The following is a 17,469-nucleotide window of genomic DNA, read 5'->3' on the forward strand; positions in this document are numbered from 1 at the left end:
GCGTTCCTGAGTTATTACCTCATAAAGGGACACTGGTCAGAATTGCAAAAAACGGCCAGGTCATTAAAGTCAAAATAGGCTGGGTCATGAAGGGGTTAAAAAGGTTTTCAGGGTCTATGTTCGTTCTTAGGTCCAGAGTTAAAAAAAAATAACAATGCCGCTGACTCAGAGCGATCACCGACCCGTTCCTGCCGATGATTCTACTGCTTCGTGTCAACATAGCAGCTCTTCCTCTTCCAGGTTGTTCTGTTGACAAGGCGTGACTGCTAACATCATGCCGATTGACAGCTGGCTCCCCACAGTGAGGCAATGGAGAGCTGGCTGTCAATCATAATGATATCAGCAGTCTCGTCCTGCCGACAAAGAATAGTCGAAAAAAAGCAGCTGCTCTGTCATCGTCAGCGGAAGCTGCAGAATCACATGCAAGAGAGGTCTGTGTCCACTATGAGTCGACAGGGATCAGTGCCCGGCACAACAGGCAGGTACTTATTGCTAGTTCTTAGGTCCATAGTAGAAATTAAAAGTGTTATTCAAGACTTTTTTTTAATGGTTTTGAGGTTTTTGTTCAGGAGTTTGGCTGCACAAACAATCACCACCACCTATAAACATTAAAAAGTCATGCAGACGCATTTCAGACGCATGTCCTCACTCATTGCATATTGATTTAATGAAAACTTATTCCCTTTGTGTGTTTTAAACTTGTTTTTTCTTCCTTGGGTCCATTTTTCACAATAGGCTTCTCTGGGGAGCCAGAAAAATTGAACATAAAAAAAAACATAATTGTGTTTCTTTGTGCAGCATCCCAGCATTTCTGTATTAAAAAATGCATCAAAAACTATGCATAAAATATGCAAAAAATCATCCAAAATGGCAATAATCGGAGCAGATTGCTGTTGCTATCTAGATGAAGACAAGATGAATAAAGGAGTATTACGGGTATACAAATTTATTAAATATACAAAGTGTAAATACACACATTATCAAGAAAATACATAACAATAGTATGTTTACAAAGATTTAAATACAAAGTGCATGAGGATGGAAAAAGGAAACAGGTATCCCACCGGTGTGCGGAGCCCAAGGAATAAACCAGTCTGATAGAATCTGCAGACTGGTAATGTACAAAGCCGCAAGGAGCCACCTTAATAATAAGTGCAATGAAGTGACAAACAGTCACTACTAATGAGCATATAAAATGTGGCGCTTACCGCAGGTATGGTGGGCTAAACGGCACACCGGACTGGAACCAGGACACAGAGACCCCCGACGCGCGTTTCGCTTATATCATTTACCGCTTTATCAAGGGGAAGTGATCTGTAGTGCCGAGAAAGACCTTAATATGGGCCGGACCTAGAGCATGTGACCTATCAAATGCTAAGGGGCGGCCAATGACATGCGGCAAAAGCGGCGCATGCGCAGATCAGACGGCAGGTCCTGTACCCGAAAGCGGCATCCAGCGTCACAGCGTGTGAGCGGGGAAAAGCCCCGGTCCCACGTGGGAGGCAAGAGAGACGCTGCCCGGGAGCAGGAACCAGCGGACCGAGCCCGCGCATGCGCACTGCCACCAATGCGGGGGAGCATAACAGTGCCGCATAACACAATGCAGAAAACATTAAGGGAGAATCTGAAGATATAACCGCTAGAATACATTAATCTATATCAAAGGGACATAACGCCCCAGCGTATAAATAGCAAGCAATCCACCTGGAAGTGGAGAAAGTCCATAACATGCCATAAAAAGAGAACTAATAATTGTAGCAAGTGCAACATCTTCCATGATGATAATGAGGCAAACATTCTGTCTCTTCTTGTGGACTTGATGCCAAATCCTCCGCTGAAATGGGGTACCATAACCATCTATCTCGGCATAACAACAATAAGACAAAAAACTGTAAAGAAAGAACACAATTAAGACATATACCATCATAGTGAAAAATAAAAAGAAATATTTAAAAACCATGAATAAAAACAGGAACCAGAAAGTGGTAACCTATTCCTATGAGACGGGGGATGGGACATGACAATATGTCAAAAATAGAGAGAGGGGAGGATACAGGGGAGAAAATATGCCGAAACCGGAGCAATGTTATTATAATATACTGCTCAACAAAAATGTAAAGAAATGAGGCGAAACTAAGCGATTCATTCAGGCCGCTTGGTGCGACCGTATTAAGTCTAACAATCCAGCTGGCTTCACGCTGTGCCAGTATCTTCTTGTAGTTTCCCCCTCGTGTGCCCAGGTGTACACAGTCGATGCCCCTGACCCGTAGTGACCCCGCATCACAATCATGGTATAATTTGAAGTAACGGGGTATCGTCTTTAAATCAGAGGCATCGACTATGATCCTAGCTGCCCGGATGTTGCGTATGTGCTCCCTAGTGCGTATACGGAGCTCCCTCGACGTTAGACCCACATAAATTAGGGAACAACCACATGTAGCGTAGTATATGACGTTCGTGGTGCTACAAGATATGTGGTGTCTGATAGAAAATGTCCTAGTACCGTCAGATGATGTAAAGGAAGCTGTCCGTACAATATTGGCACAAGCCAAACAATGGCCGCACTGGAAACAACCGAGTACTGGGCCTCTAGTGCCAAAGGGGTTACTGGCAGGAGGGACTTAGTGGCTCCGAACAAGCATGTTATTTAGGTTAGGGGACCTCCTTGCTGTCATAGAGGGGAAGTCACCCAGGACAGGACCCAGGGATGGCTCTGTTCCTAGGATGGGCCAATGCCGGGCAAGGATATCTCTCATATTACACCATTCATGGTTATATGTTGTTATAAACCTTATTTTTGAATCCTCTAGCCCGGTTTTGGCTTTGCCACCTGTGGTGTAAAGAAGATCCCTACGGTGTGTCCTCCTGGCCCTATCATAGCCATGCCTGACGCGCCTGCGGCTATAGCCGCGTGCCTCAAAGCGTGCCTTAAGAGCCACGGCCTGGGCTTGGAACCTGTCCTCTGTAGAGCAGATCCGCCTCATCCTCAAGAACTGTCCGAGCGGGATGGCCCTCACAGTTGCTGGATTATGTGCCGAGTCGGCGTGAAGCAAAGCGTCAACAGCAGTTGGTTTTCTAAAGACATCAGTCTGGACGCGACGTGTGCTGTCGATCTCCAGACTGATGTCAAGAAAATCAACATGCCTTGTATCATATTGGTAAGTTAAAGAGATGTTAAACGGATTGTCATTCAGTTGACTCATAAAATCCTCGAGCTGCTGCGCCGTGCCCCCCCACAAGAATAGAATATCATCTATGTATCTGAGCCAGCACAGCACATGGTCGGCGGCCCGGGCCCCCCCGTCGCCAGACAAAGATCTCTCCCAGTGACCCAGAAAGAGATTGGCGTACGAGGGCGCACAGGCCGCACCCATGGCTGTGCCACGCTTCTGAAGATAATAGGAGTCTTTAAATACAAAGAAGTTGTTTGTAAGGACGAAACGCAGCAGCTCGAGGATAAAGTCATACAGAGGGCCGCCCAGGTCGGAGGCTCCCAGGAAGAGGCGGACTGCTTCCAGACCGTGCTCGTGGTCTATGCAAGTGTACAGAGTTTGAATATCTGCAGTGACCAGGAGGACCTCTGGGTCCACAAGGACCCCATCCACCCTAGTAAGGATGTCCGTCGTGTCCCTGACATACGACGGTAGGACCTCGACCAATGGTTTAAGGTAAAAAACCTTAAGGTCTTTCTCGGCACTACAGATCACTTCCCCTTGATAAAGCGGTAAATGATATAAGCAAAACGCGCATCGGGGGTCTCTGTGTCCTGGTTCCAGTCCGGTGTGCCGTTTAGCCCACCATACCTGCGGTAAGCGCCACATTTTATATGCTCATTACTAGTGACTGTTTGTCACTTCATTGCACTTATTATTAAGGTGGCTCCTTGCGGCTTTGTACATTACCAGTCTGCAGATTCTATCAGACTGGTTTATTCCTTGGGCTCCGCACACTGGTGGGATACCTGTTTCATTTTCCATCCTCATGCACTTTGTATTTAAATCTTTGTAAACATACTATTGTTATGTATTTTCTTGATAATGTGTGTATTTACACTTTGTATATTTAATAAATTTGTATACCCGTAATACTCCTTTATTCTGCTTATCTAGATGCAGACTCCTGCAGAAAAACGTGCATGAGAAAAAATGCAATATATAAACATGCGGGAACATGACCTACATACTTGAGTTTTTTAATAAAAAAAAAAACTTTGAAGTTGTTCTATGCTGTGCCAGGTGGTCCGATGGGCATCTCTGGACTGTGCTAAGTGCCCCCTCACTGCCTTATAACGCCATCCCACCACCTATGATTGATGGGGATGCCTGCACCCGTGCAGCCTCTGCTCAAGTGAGGCTTCTTTGCTGGCTGTGTAGATGATGTCAATCATGGGTGGAAGGGTGGCATTACAATGCAGCGAGGGTGCAATAAGCATGTCCCGCAGTCACCCATCAATCCACTAGGTGCTCATTAGGATGTGGCATGGACCAACTTCCAAGTCTCCTTTTTTTAAATTTACTTTGTCAGAATAATATTGAGGGCTTATTAGGAATAGGCTGCACAACAGGGTGCAAATGGTTTATCAAGAGAATGCCAAGAGTGTGCAAAGCAGTCATCAAAGCAAAAGGTGGCTACTTTGAAGAACCTAGAATATAAGACACATTTTCAGTTGTTTCATAATTTTTTGTTAAGTATATTATTCCACATGTGTTAATTCATAGTTTTGATGCCTTCAGTGTGAATGTACAATTTTCATAGCCATGAAAATACAGAAAAATTTTTAAATGAGAAGGTGTGTCCAAACTTTTGGTCTGTATTGTATATATTGTGTATGTACAGTGGGGCAAAAAAGTATTTAGTCAGTCAGCAATAGTGCAAGTTCCACCACTTAAAAAGATGGGAGGCGTCTGTAATTTACATCATAGGTAGACCTCAACTATGGGAGACAAACTGAGAAAAAAAAATCCAGAAAATCACATTGTCTGTTTTTTTTATCATTTTTTTTGCATTTTATGGTGGAAAATAAGTATTTGGTCAGAAACAAACAATCAAGATTTCTGGCTCTCACAGACCTGTAACTTCTTCTTTAAGAGTCTCCTCTTTCCTCCACTCATTACCTGTAGTAATGGCACCTGTTTAAACTTGTTATCAGTATAAAAAGACACCTGTGCACACCCTCAAACAGTCTGACTCCAAACTCCACTATGGTGAAGACCAAAGAGCTGTCAAAGGACACCAGAAACAAAATTGTAGCCCTGCACCAGGCTGGGAAGACTGAATCTGCAATAGCCAACCAGCTTGGAGTGAAGAAATCAACAGTGGGAGCAATAATTAGAAAATGGAAGACATACAAGACCACTGATAATCTCCCTCGATCTGGGGCTCCACGCAAAATCCCACCCCGTGGGGTCAGAATGATCACAAGAACGGTGAGCAAAAATCCCAGAACCACGCTGGGGGACCTAGTGAATGAACTGCAGAGAGCTGGGACCAATGTAACAAGGCCTACCATAAGTAACACACTACGCCACCATGGACTCAGATCCTGCAGTGCCAGACGTGTCTCACTGCTTAAGCCAGTACATGTCCGGGCCCGTCTGAAGTTTGCTAGAGAGCATTTGGATGATCCAGAGGAGTTTTGGGAGAATGTCCTATGGTCTGATGAAACCAAACTGGAACTGTTTGGTAGAAACACGACTTGTCGTGTTTGGAGGAAAAAGAATACTGAGTTGCATCCATCAAACACCATACCTACTGTAAAGCATGGTGGTGGAAACATCATGCTTTGGGGCTGTTTCTCTGCAAAGGGGCCAGGACGACTGACTGATCCGGGTACATGAAAGAATGAATGGGGCCATGTATCGTGAGATTTTGAGTGCAAACCTCCTTCCATCAGCAAGGGCATTGAAGATGAAACGTGGCTGGGTCTTTCAACATGACAATGATCCAAAGCACACCGCCAGGGCAACGAAGGAGTGGCTTCGTAAGAAGCATTTCAAGGTCCTGGAGTGGCTTAGCCAGTCTCCAGATCTCAACCCTATAGAAAACCTTTGGAGGGAGTTGAAAGTCCGTGTTGCCAAGCGAAAAGCCAAAAACATCACTGCTCTAGAGGAGATCTGCATGGAGGAATGGGCCAACATACCAACAACAGTGTGTGGCAACCTTGTGAAGACTTACAGAAAACGTTTGACCTCTGTCATTGCCAACAAAGGATATATTACAAAGTATTGAGATGAAATTTTGTTTCTGACCAAATACTTATTTTCCACCATAATATGCAAATAAAATGTTAAAAAAACAGACAATGTGATTTTCTGGATTTTTTTTTCTCAGTTTGTCTCCCATAGTTGAGGTCTACCTATGATGTAAATTACAGACGCCTCTCATCTTTTTAAGTGGTGGAACTTGCACTATTGCTGACTGACTAAATACTTTTTTGCCCCACTGTATTATGTATGTATTGTCTATGTATGTATTATGTGTATATGTATGTATTATGTGTATATGTATGTATTGTGAATAATAATAATAATAATAATAATAATTGTGTATGTATATATTGTGTATGTATGTATTGTGTATGTATGCATGCATACGTTTGTATTGTGTATGTATGGTGTATTTTTGTACTGTGTATATATATGTACAGTGGGTACAGAAAGTATTCAGACACCTTTCAATTTTTCACTCTTTTTTTCATTGCAGCCATCTGGTTAATTCAAAATAGTTCATTTTTCTCTCATTATTATATACTCTGCACCCCATCTTGACTGAAAAAAAAATAGAAATGTAGAAATTTTTGCAAATGTATTAAAAAGGAAAAGCTGAAATATCACATGGTCATAAGTATTCAGACCATTTGCTCAGACACTCATAGTTAAGTCACATGCTGTCAGGGGTGGATTAAGGGTAGTCAGGACCCCGGGCTGTTCAGACACTGTGGGCCCCCGGGTCATGTGACAGGGTCATCATATAACTGAACCAGATTATCCCAGAAAAATAGTTGCTGTGTGAAACTATAACCTGTCAAACATCCATTGATCTAGTCAATTTACCCTTCAGTTAGGAAGAAAAAAAACCCACAATACTATCACTATAAGTGCCAGTATTCACAGGAGATCTGTACTTAGTATGCAATGTCTGTGTAGAGGTAATACAGTGATCAGCAGTGACATTGTACACAGGACCGCTGTATATAGTATACAGTGTATAATGTCAATGTATAGGTAACACACTGACTCACCAGTGATGTCTCTAGGTGAAGTCCTTCATCTTTCATCCAGCCAGGACTCGTCTCTGCAGGAAATAACACAGTTATCTCGAGCTCCGCTTGTAGAACACATTACTTAAATTTTCCCAACTTCTATATTACACCACATGAAGAAAAAGAGGCAACATAGTGTCACTCTACACAGTAACAGGACCGCCCCCCCATTTAAAACAGTGTCCTCAAAAAATAAAATAAATACATCACTGCAGTAATAATATCTCTTAATTCGCCCCTATGGTAATAATAATATCCCCATCCTGGCCCCGTGTATCTCATTCCTGGCTCCAGGCATATGTTCCCCCATCCTGCCCTCATGAGTATCCATCCTGCCCCATATGATCTCCCCAACCTGCCCCATATAGTCTCCCCATCCTGCCCCATCAGTCTAAATCGTATCCATCCTGCCCCATGATCCTGCACTATCTGTCTCCAATCCTGCCCCATGTCTTTCATTCTGCCCCGTGTCTCCAATCATGCGCCATATCTACATTCTGCCCATGTCTCCAATCCTGCCCCATCTGTCTCCAGTCCTGCCCCCAGTGTGTCCAGCATCTATGCCCCCAGAGTCCAGCTTCTCTGCCCCCAATGTCCAGCATCTCTGCCCCAATGTGTCCAGCATCTCTGCCTTCAGTGTCCAGCATCTCTGCCCCCAGTGTCCAGCATCTCTGCCCCCAGTGTCCAGCAGCTCTGCCCCCAATGTGTCCAGCATCTCTGCCCCCAATGTCCATCATCCTGCCCCCAGTGTGTCCAGCATCCTGCCCCAGTTTGTCCAGCATATTTCCCCCAGTGTTTCCAGCAATCTGGCCCAGTGTCTCCAGCATATTGCTCCCAGTGTGTCCAGCATATTGCCCCAAAGTGTGTCCTGCATATTGTCCCCAGTGTGTCCAGCATCCTGCCCCCAGTGTGTCAAGCAATCTGCCCTAGTGTCTCCTGCATATTGCCCCCAGTGTGTTCAGCATTCAGCCCCAGTGTCTCCAGCATTCTGCCCCCAGTGTGTCCAGCATATTGCCCCCAGTGTGTCCAGCATTTTGCCCCAGTGTGTCCAGCATATTGCCACCAGTTTCTCCAGCATTCTGCCCCAGTGTCTTCAACATATTGCCCCCAGTGTGTCCAGCATACTGCCCCCAGTGTGTCCAGCATATTGCCCCCTGTGTGTCCAGCATATTGCCCCCAGTGTCCAGCATTCTGCCTCTAGTGCTCCAGCATTCTGCCTCCATTGCTCTAGCATTCTGCCCCCAGTGTGTCCAGCATATTGCCCCAGTGTGTCCAGCATGTTGCCCCCAGTGTGTCAAGCATTCTGCCCCCAGTGTGTCCATCATTCTGCCTCCAGTGCTCCAGCATTCTGCCCCCAGCGTGTCCAGCATATTGCCCTCAATGTGTCCAGCATATTGCCCCCAGTGTGTCCAGCATATTGCCCCCAGTGTGTCCAGCGTTCTGCGTCCAGTGCTCCAGCATTATGCCCCCATTGTGTCCAGCATTATGCCCCCAGTGTGTCCAGCATATTGCCACAGTGTGTCCAGCATATTGCCCCCTGTGTCCAGTATATTGCCCCCAGTGTGTCCAGCATATTGCCCCCAGTGTGTCCAGCATATTGCCCCAGTGTGTCCAGCATATTGTCCCCAGTGTGTCCAGCATATTGCCCCCAGTGTGTCCAGCATATTGCCCCCAGTGTGTCCAGCATATTGCCCCCAGTGTGTTCAGCATATTGCCCCCAGTGTGTCCAGCATATTGCCCCCAGTGTCCAGCATATTGCTCCCACTGTGTTCAGCATATTGCCCCCAGTGTGTCCAGCATATTGCCCCTAGTTTGTCCAGCATTCTGCCCCAGTGTTTCCAACATATTGCCCCCAGTATGTCCAGCATATTGCCCCCAGTGTGTCCAGCATATTGCCCCCAGTGTGTCCAGCATATTGCCCCCAGTGTGTTCAGCATATTGCCCCCAGTGTGTCCAGCATATTGCCCCCAGTGTGTCCAGCAATCTGCCCTAGTTTGTCCAGCATCTCTGCTTCCAGTGTCCAGCATACTGGCCCGGGCCCCCCGGATTGCCATTCGCTTATTAAAAAAAAAAAGAGTTCTCCTCACTTCGGCGAAACAGCTCCCTCCAGCAGCGCGCACTCACTGGCGACTGACAATGACATCAGACGCCGGCGACGTGCGCGCTGCGGCTGATGTCAGCTGCCAGCCTCCGATTGGCTGGCAGCTGTTAACTATTGACGTGCCCACACATCAATAGCATTTAACTGCCGCAGCGCCAGTAGGGGCCCGGTGAGCAGATGAGACGGGGCCCAATGCGGGCCCCTCTGCCCACCGAGCCCATACGCCAGTCAGGGCAGTAATGCCCTGATGGTGGGGGGCAATCTGAGCGGTAGCCCAGGGCCCCCCTACACCACTGGGCCCTGGGCTACCGCCCAGATTGACCCTATTATAATCCGCCCCTGCATGCTGTCCATTTCCTTGTGATCCTCCTTGAGATGGTTCTACTCCTTCATTCATCAGCTGTGTTTAATTAAACTGATAGGACTTGATTTGGAAAGGCACACACCTGTCTATATAAGACCTCACAGCTCACAGTGCATGTAAGATCAAATGAGAATCATGAGGTTAAAGGAACTGGCCAAGGAGCTCAGAGACAGAATTGTGGCAACGCACAGATCTGGCCAAGGTTACAACATAATTTCTGCAGTACTCAAGGTTCCTAAGAGCACAGTGGCCTCCATAATCCTTAAATGGAAGAAGGATCACCAGAAGTCTTCCTAGACCTGGCCGTCCAGCCAAACTGAGCAATCATGGGAGAAGAGCCTTGGTGAGAGAGGTAAAGAAGAACCCCAAGATCACTTGTTGAGCTCCAGAGATGCAGTAGGGAGATGGGAGAAAGTTCCACAAAGTCAACTATGACTGCAGCCCTCCACCAGTCGGGCCTTTATGGCACAGCATACCAATGGAAGCCTCTCCTCAGTGCAAGACATATGAAAGCCTGCATAGAGTTTGCTAAAAAAACACATGAAGGACTCCCAGACTATGAGAAATAAGATTCTCTGGTCTGATGAGACGAAGATAGAACTTTTTGGTGATAATTCTAAGCGTTATGTATGGAGTAAACCAGGCACTGCTCATCACCTGCCCAATACAATCCCAACAGTGAAACATGGTGGTGGCAGCATCATGCTATGGGGGTGTTTTTCAGCTGCAGGGACAAGATGACTGGTTGCCATTTGATGGAAACATGAATGCGGTACAGAGATATCCTGGATGAATACCTCATCCAGAGTGCTCTGGACCTCAGACTTGGCCGAAGGTTCACCTTCCAACAAGACAATGACCCTAAGCACACAGCTAAAATAACAAAGCATGTCTTCAGAACAACTGTGTGACCATTGTTGACTGGCCCAGCCATAGCCCTGACCTAAACACAATTGAGCATCTCTGGAGAGACCTGAAAATGGCTGTCCACCAACATTCACCATCCAACCTGACGGAACTGGAGAGGATCTGCAAGGAAGAATGGCCGAGGATCCCCAAATCCAGGTGTGAAAAACTTGTTGCATCATTCCTGTAGAATCTGCTGAGTTTTGGGGTGCCAATTAATATTAATTAACAAGAATTACTGGATCTTTAAAAGGGGATTTATTACAAACAAGGTATTTACAATGACATACATAAGGGAAGTCTAACTAAGGGACAAGGGTACAATTAAAGGGACGAGGTAATAGGAGAGGGTAGTGGAAACTGGGATGTGGGAAGGAAGAGATATATAACTGATCCTTACATATATATTAAACTAATACACATCCACACCCACATACAAGCCATGACTCCACCCTTGCTTCCGGTATCTTGTGTGGCAATCATCTTCTGGCAATGTGAACATGTCATTGGCTGCAGTAATCATCACCTTCCTGCAGATGGCATCCTCGTGCTTGGGAAGAAAGTTCTTGTGTAGGACAGGTTCAACTCCTTTTGGGCTGGCTCCAAGACGTCCATTTAAAGAACAATGGTTTATCATCCAAACACCACAGTCATTGTGTATCAATATACATATCCATAGGCCGAAGACAGGATGTCTATCTCATGAGCAGTGGTTTGTAATGGAAACCCACAGGAGCTGTGTACATATGTAGATAATGATAGGTCACAAACAGGATAGAGGCTATTCATTCAAGATTTCCACAGTGTACACCTGTATTAGGTTGGAGGGCCAATATTCATTTCGTATGTAGATGCACCTTTGCCTTATCACTAAAAGAAAGGACATCACACAAAAGAACACAGGTCTTCTCCCCTAACAGGTTCACACAGTCTTGTATCTGGTTTATCTCATCAATAGAGTCCTGGAAATATTCAGCACTCATAAATTCTAGAAAGAGTTCAATGATTTCTATGATACACACATTGTCCATGTTGTCTTCCAACAATTCCGTAGAAGACTCATGGCTGTACTAGCTCAAAAGGGTGCTTTTACTCTATACTGAGCAAAGGGTCTGATTACTTATGACCATGTGAGATTTCAGTTTTTCTTTTTAAATAAATTAGTAAAAATTACATTTCAGTTTTTTTCAGTCAAGATGGGGTCCAGACTATCACCTAGGTAGGTTAATGATGCAACTATATTTTATTCCATACGCCCATGGTTTTACAACAAATCCAGGTAGATGGTCAAAATATGATGTCCTCAGTACACAATATCCCTTCCCATGGGCCGATAGTCCTACTGCCCACGTACCAGTTGAGACTCATTGTCTCCCAACTTTTGGTTGTCCCACAGATGTCGTTTCTCCCACCAGTTTAGTCTGTAGTCACAGTCCAGGCTCCTCCAGATGACAAATAACACAACCGACGTCCATGTGGACCAACAATCCTTAAGGCCGGTTTCACACGTCAGTGGCTCCGTACGTGAGGTGACAGTTTCCTCACGTACCGGAGCCACTGACTCACGTAGACACAGTGAAATCAATGCATCTGTGCAGATGTCATTGATTTTTTGCGGACCGTGTCTCCGTGTGCCAAACACGGAGACATGTCAGTGTTCGTGGGAGCGCACGGATTACACAAACCCATTAAAGTCAATGGGTCCGTGTAAAACACGTACCGCACACAGACGTTGTCCGTGTGCAGTCCGTGTGCCATGCAGGAGACAGCGCTACTGTAAGCGCTGTCCTCACCACTGGTGCTGAAGCCGCGATTCATATCTTCCCTGCAGCAGGGTTTGCTGTAGAGAGAATATGAATAATCGTGTTTAAAATAAAGATCCATGTGTCCGACCCCCTCCCACCCCCTGTGCCCTCCCCCCCCCCCCCCGCTGTTATTAAAATACTCACCCGGCTCCCTCGCTGGCTGGCGCTGCTTCCTGTCCTGGCCGCACCTTCTACTGTATGAGCGGTCACGTGGGACCACCCATTACGATCATGAATATGCGGCTCTACCTCTCATAGGGGTGGAGCCGCATATTCATTACTGTAAATGAGCGGCCCCACGTGACCGCTCATACAGTAGAAGGTGCGGCCAGGACAGGAAGCAGCGCCAGCCAGCAAGGGAGCCGGGTGAGTATTTTAATAACAGCGGGGGGGGGGGGGGAGCGCACAGGGGGTGGGATCATGGATCTTTATTTTAAACACGATTATTCATATCTTTCTACAGCAAACGCTGCTGCAGGGAAGATATGAATCGCGGCTTCAGCACCAGATGCAGGGGACAGCGCTAAACTTTAGCGCTGTCTCCTACACGGTGCATGTGGTACCCAGTGGGTACACGGGCGGCACACGTGTGCCGCACGTGTGCCACACTGATGTGCTACAGAAACGCATCGGCACACGGACACGGATAATTCCGGTACCAATTTTTCCGGTACCGGAATTATCTGGACGTGTGAGACTGCCCTAAGGAAGATTGTGAAATCCAAGCAACAGATCCCTTAACCATAGCAGGGGGATCCAGCACAGCCGACAACCGATCTCCAAAACTCCTTAGGTCATCCATCCACCTCAGCCTGGATCCTCTCCACGTCACTCCAATAATAACAAGTAGAGAAAAAGACCAGCACATCCAAGCTAGTGTGAACATGCTCCAACCAAAAATAACCTTATAAGTTGAAAAACAATAAGAATGATTACTCTAGAGCAGGGGTCTCAAACTGCATTCCTCGAGGGCCTCAAACCATGCATGTTTTCAAGATTTCCCTAGCATTGCACAAGGTGCTGGAATCATTCTGTGCAGGTGATTAAATTATTAAATGTGCAGTGCAATGAAATCCTGAAAACATGACCCGTTTGCAGCCCTCGAGGAATGCAGTTTGAGATCTCTGCTCTAGAGCATTGAAAATGCATTACTGCCATAGAAAATGGGGAAAAAGGAAAAAAAGCGCTATATAATGTACACATGAAACAATTATCTGCAAAAATTGCTTTGAAAAAAGGAAGGTACTTTGTGCATACATACATATGTATGTATTGTGCATGCATGTTTGTATGTATTGTGTATGTATATATTATGCATGGATTTATTATGTATATTCAAATTCAAAAAAGCTTTAGGAATGATGGATGGGGCACAGGGTGGGTTATAACAAAGTTCATGGCATCTCATGGTTGTTTTTCTTGCAGCCTATGAAGTCTCCGATAGTCTCCTGAAGTGAGAGGTCCCTCACTGCTGATTATTTGGTGCAATGTAGCAGGAAGTGGGTCTCATCCTCAAGGGCCTTCAGGTCATTTTCTTCCCTGGGCTTGTAGCTCTGTCTGTGCTGGCCGACTTTGATGGCAAGATTGTGGGCACCAAGTCTATACCGGGTCACGATCTGGCGGTCTCTGGAGTTCGAGAATTTCTCCAGATATGGCACCAGTCTGTAGTCTCTCTGTAGACTCTGGTACACAGTCAGTTTCTGTGAGATGCTGATCTCTTTCTTCCAGTCACTGACATGCCTCTCTTGCCCCATCTTCCTGATTCTGACTTTTGTCATGTTGCTTTGATTGGCGGTGCGGTCAGGTTGGGTTTGGGTGAACTGTTCTGAAGGTCCTGGTTTGTGGGGACCACCTATGTGTAGCATGGCTTTATGGTGATGGGAGCTTGGATTGCTACTCTGTAGGTGAGCCTGGAAGGACAGCCCCTCTTCGGGACTGCTACATGCAGTGGGAATCTGCCCAGATCAGCCCAACAGGAACTGTTGGTGGTGCTCCAATGGACCTTGAGAAGGTGCTTACAGAATATTTGTATTGGACTGGAATCCCACTTTGACCAGTCTGGGTATGTGTGAAGGCCCCAGACTTCACTGCCTTACAGGAGGATAGGGGTGATTATGGCTTCGAAGATTTTTAGCCAGACCCTCACTGGCGGCTTTAGATTGTAGCTTCCTTTGGATGGCATAGAAGGTTTTGCAGGCCTTGTCTTCAGGGTCTCTATGACTTGTTTGAAGCTCCCTGACTGGTGAATTTCCAGGCCAAGGTAGATGTATTTGTCTGTTCCTGTAAGAGCGCAGTTGTTTAGCACAAGAGGAGGATGCTGATTCGATCTTGGCTTTCTCATCTGAAACACCATGATGTTGGTTTTCTTTGGGTTGATCGGTAGAGCCCATGTGGAGCTGAATTTCTCCAAGATTTTCTGGTTTTCTTGGAGACCTTTCGCAGTTGGTGACAGCAGCAGTAGGTAATCTGCATACAGCAAAAATTTCACCTGGGTGTCATGGAGTGTGAGACCTCAGGGCCTCCATCAGGGCATTACTGCCCTTAATGGCGTATGGAGCCGATGAGCAGAGGGGTCCCGCAGCTGTAGCGTTCCCTTTCTCCTCTGCTCAGCGGGCCTCAGCGGCAGGATTCTGCCAGCTCTGTAACTGACCGTGTGTCCTCAGATAATCAGGGCTGTGTTACTTGATATTATATCTGCCTTATGTGTGTATGACACGGCTACCAGCTTGGAGCCTATCATTTGACATGTCCTTTGGAACTTTAGTTGTTTACAGGGTCTCGCTGAGTGGGGGCGCCATATCCGCTGAACAGTAGGGTGCCAACCCTTAAAGGCAGGACTCTTTATCAGCAGGGAACAGGAGAGAGAGAAATGCATGATTTCTGTTAAAAAATGGATCCGGCCACTTATACCTGCATTTTCCGCCGGACAGAAAAAACGTTGCTCTGGACCTTAGGAGCCTTAGGCTACTTTCACACATCAGGTTTATGCCATTAGGCAGGATCTGGCAAATTTGTAAAAAAAAAAACGGATCCGTTTTTTTTGCTGGATCCATTTTTTTTAATGAACCCGGGGATAGAATTGTTCGAGAGAGAGAGATTTTCCATGTGATGTATAAATGGTGGCCCAAATGAGACACTAGTTTAGGGTGCACCTAGGAGATTCAGGGACAGCTGCTGGTATAAATAAAAGCATTATTTTATCTATAACATCATTAGGATACAAGGTTACTTTTGTTGTTTTTGTGGGTGGTGCTATAACCTTATTTCTCAGCGCCTTTAAAAAGGTGCGCTAAGGAGTAAGTACCCTTAACTGCCGCCGTTAAAAGGTATATTGGCAGTCGTTAAGGGGTTAATATGAGAATCTGTCTTGAAATTGCTGTAGATTGTCTTCAGTCCCTTGTACCAAGACAGTGCTATTGTTGCACAGTTTGATGGTAAGTGAGCTACTCTCCTAATCTTCATGGTTTCTAATTCTGATCTGCTGGTCCGCGGTGTAATCAGAATTGGTTATATTCTTATATTGCTTGCACAGGGCGGTGTGCCAGGCCAGGAGACGGTAGGACAAGGATAGGATCAAGAATAGGATCATGAATAGGACAACAATAGGACAAGGACACCAATAAAAATTGAACTACCCAAAAAATTAAATCTTTATTAAATATACCATAATAATACATGCAATTAAAAACTGAAGTAAAGGGGGTAAATTTATACAGCGACTGAAAGTGGTAGTCAATCATATATACATCTCAACTGGTACAACTTGTTGTAAAATTAGTATCCATGTGTTGTGTATTCCATAAAGAGACGTAGTATAGAAAATGGCAAATGTGAAATATCAGTGGATGGAGTAGGTTAGTCTCATAAATAGAAACCAAAGGTATCAGGTGTTATAGCTCCACCTAGTGGCTAGAGAGTAAAATGGCACACAGAAAAAAGCAGTTATTTAAATAGCATTCCTCTTTCGTTTTAGTGTGTAAATGTAACAACCAGTGCCCAATAATCAAGGTCAATCAGGTTAAGATAGTAGTATATTTGAAGGTATAAAGTGCAAACAAGTGTTAAATATGGTATTCCATGAATAAAGTGCAACTGGTGGTGCACAATAAGCAGGCATACAGAATCAGCTACCAAATGAACGGGACACCAACACAAACTTACTGAGTATATAAAGACTGGAAGAAGATGGTTACAACAGATCCCGCTTACATGCGTTTGGCCAATTGGCTTCCTCAGTAAGGGTATGGATGAACTGATCCTAGGCTATACTGATGCAGATTGTCACCCAATCCTGGCCTTCTCATAATTTGCTCCTGCTGGCATTATTCAAAACAGTTGGGGGGTGTTTGTGGTATTGTTTGTAGTGGATTCCCATACCATTTCTAAGCTTGTCTAGAACGCCCCTTATGGCTATTTTTTTTCCTTTCTAGTAGATCTGGGCGTGATGAAGACATGACACTTGTTAGAACTGGTGGTTTTGCTCTTCCTCTCAAGGAGCTGCACCTAGAGTATAAGTGCTGTGCAGACATTAGCCCATATAAACCACACACACACCCCAGGGTATACACTCATATACACACAATGATACACACACACCCAGCTGGGCTGCAACTAGGAATTTCGGGGCCCCCTTGAGAGTCTGCAAAGGCTCCACCCCAGCCTCACCTCCACCCCTCAAACTGTCCACAGTCCCACCACCTGCTCATGGAAAAACTCCACTTCTGTACCACGTCCTCACCAATCACACATTAACAGATCCCATCACCAGATTACACATATAGCCAGCAGCTTTTGTTTTGGACAAAAGATTTTTTAATCAACCACCATGACAAGGCAGACACTTTTGGCCGGGCTCTACTCTACTGTAACTTACTAAACATTTGTTAAAATATCCAATAAAATTTAGGTATATTTTTATTTATTTTTCAATTTTTAAAATGACCAATAATATCAGAAACAAGGAGCAAATACCATGCACCATGACCAGACCACATATTACCACCACAGTGACTGAATACTACAATACTGATCA

The sequence above is a fragment of the Ranitomeya imitator genome, chromosome 1, assembly GCF_032444005.1.
Source record: "Ranitomeya imitator isolate aRanImi1 chromosome 1, aRanImi1.pri, whole genome shotgun sequence".
Classification (NCBI taxonomy): domain Eukaryota; kingdom Metazoa; phylum Chordata; class Amphibia; order Anura; family Dendrobatidae; genus Ranitomeya; species Ranitomeya imitator.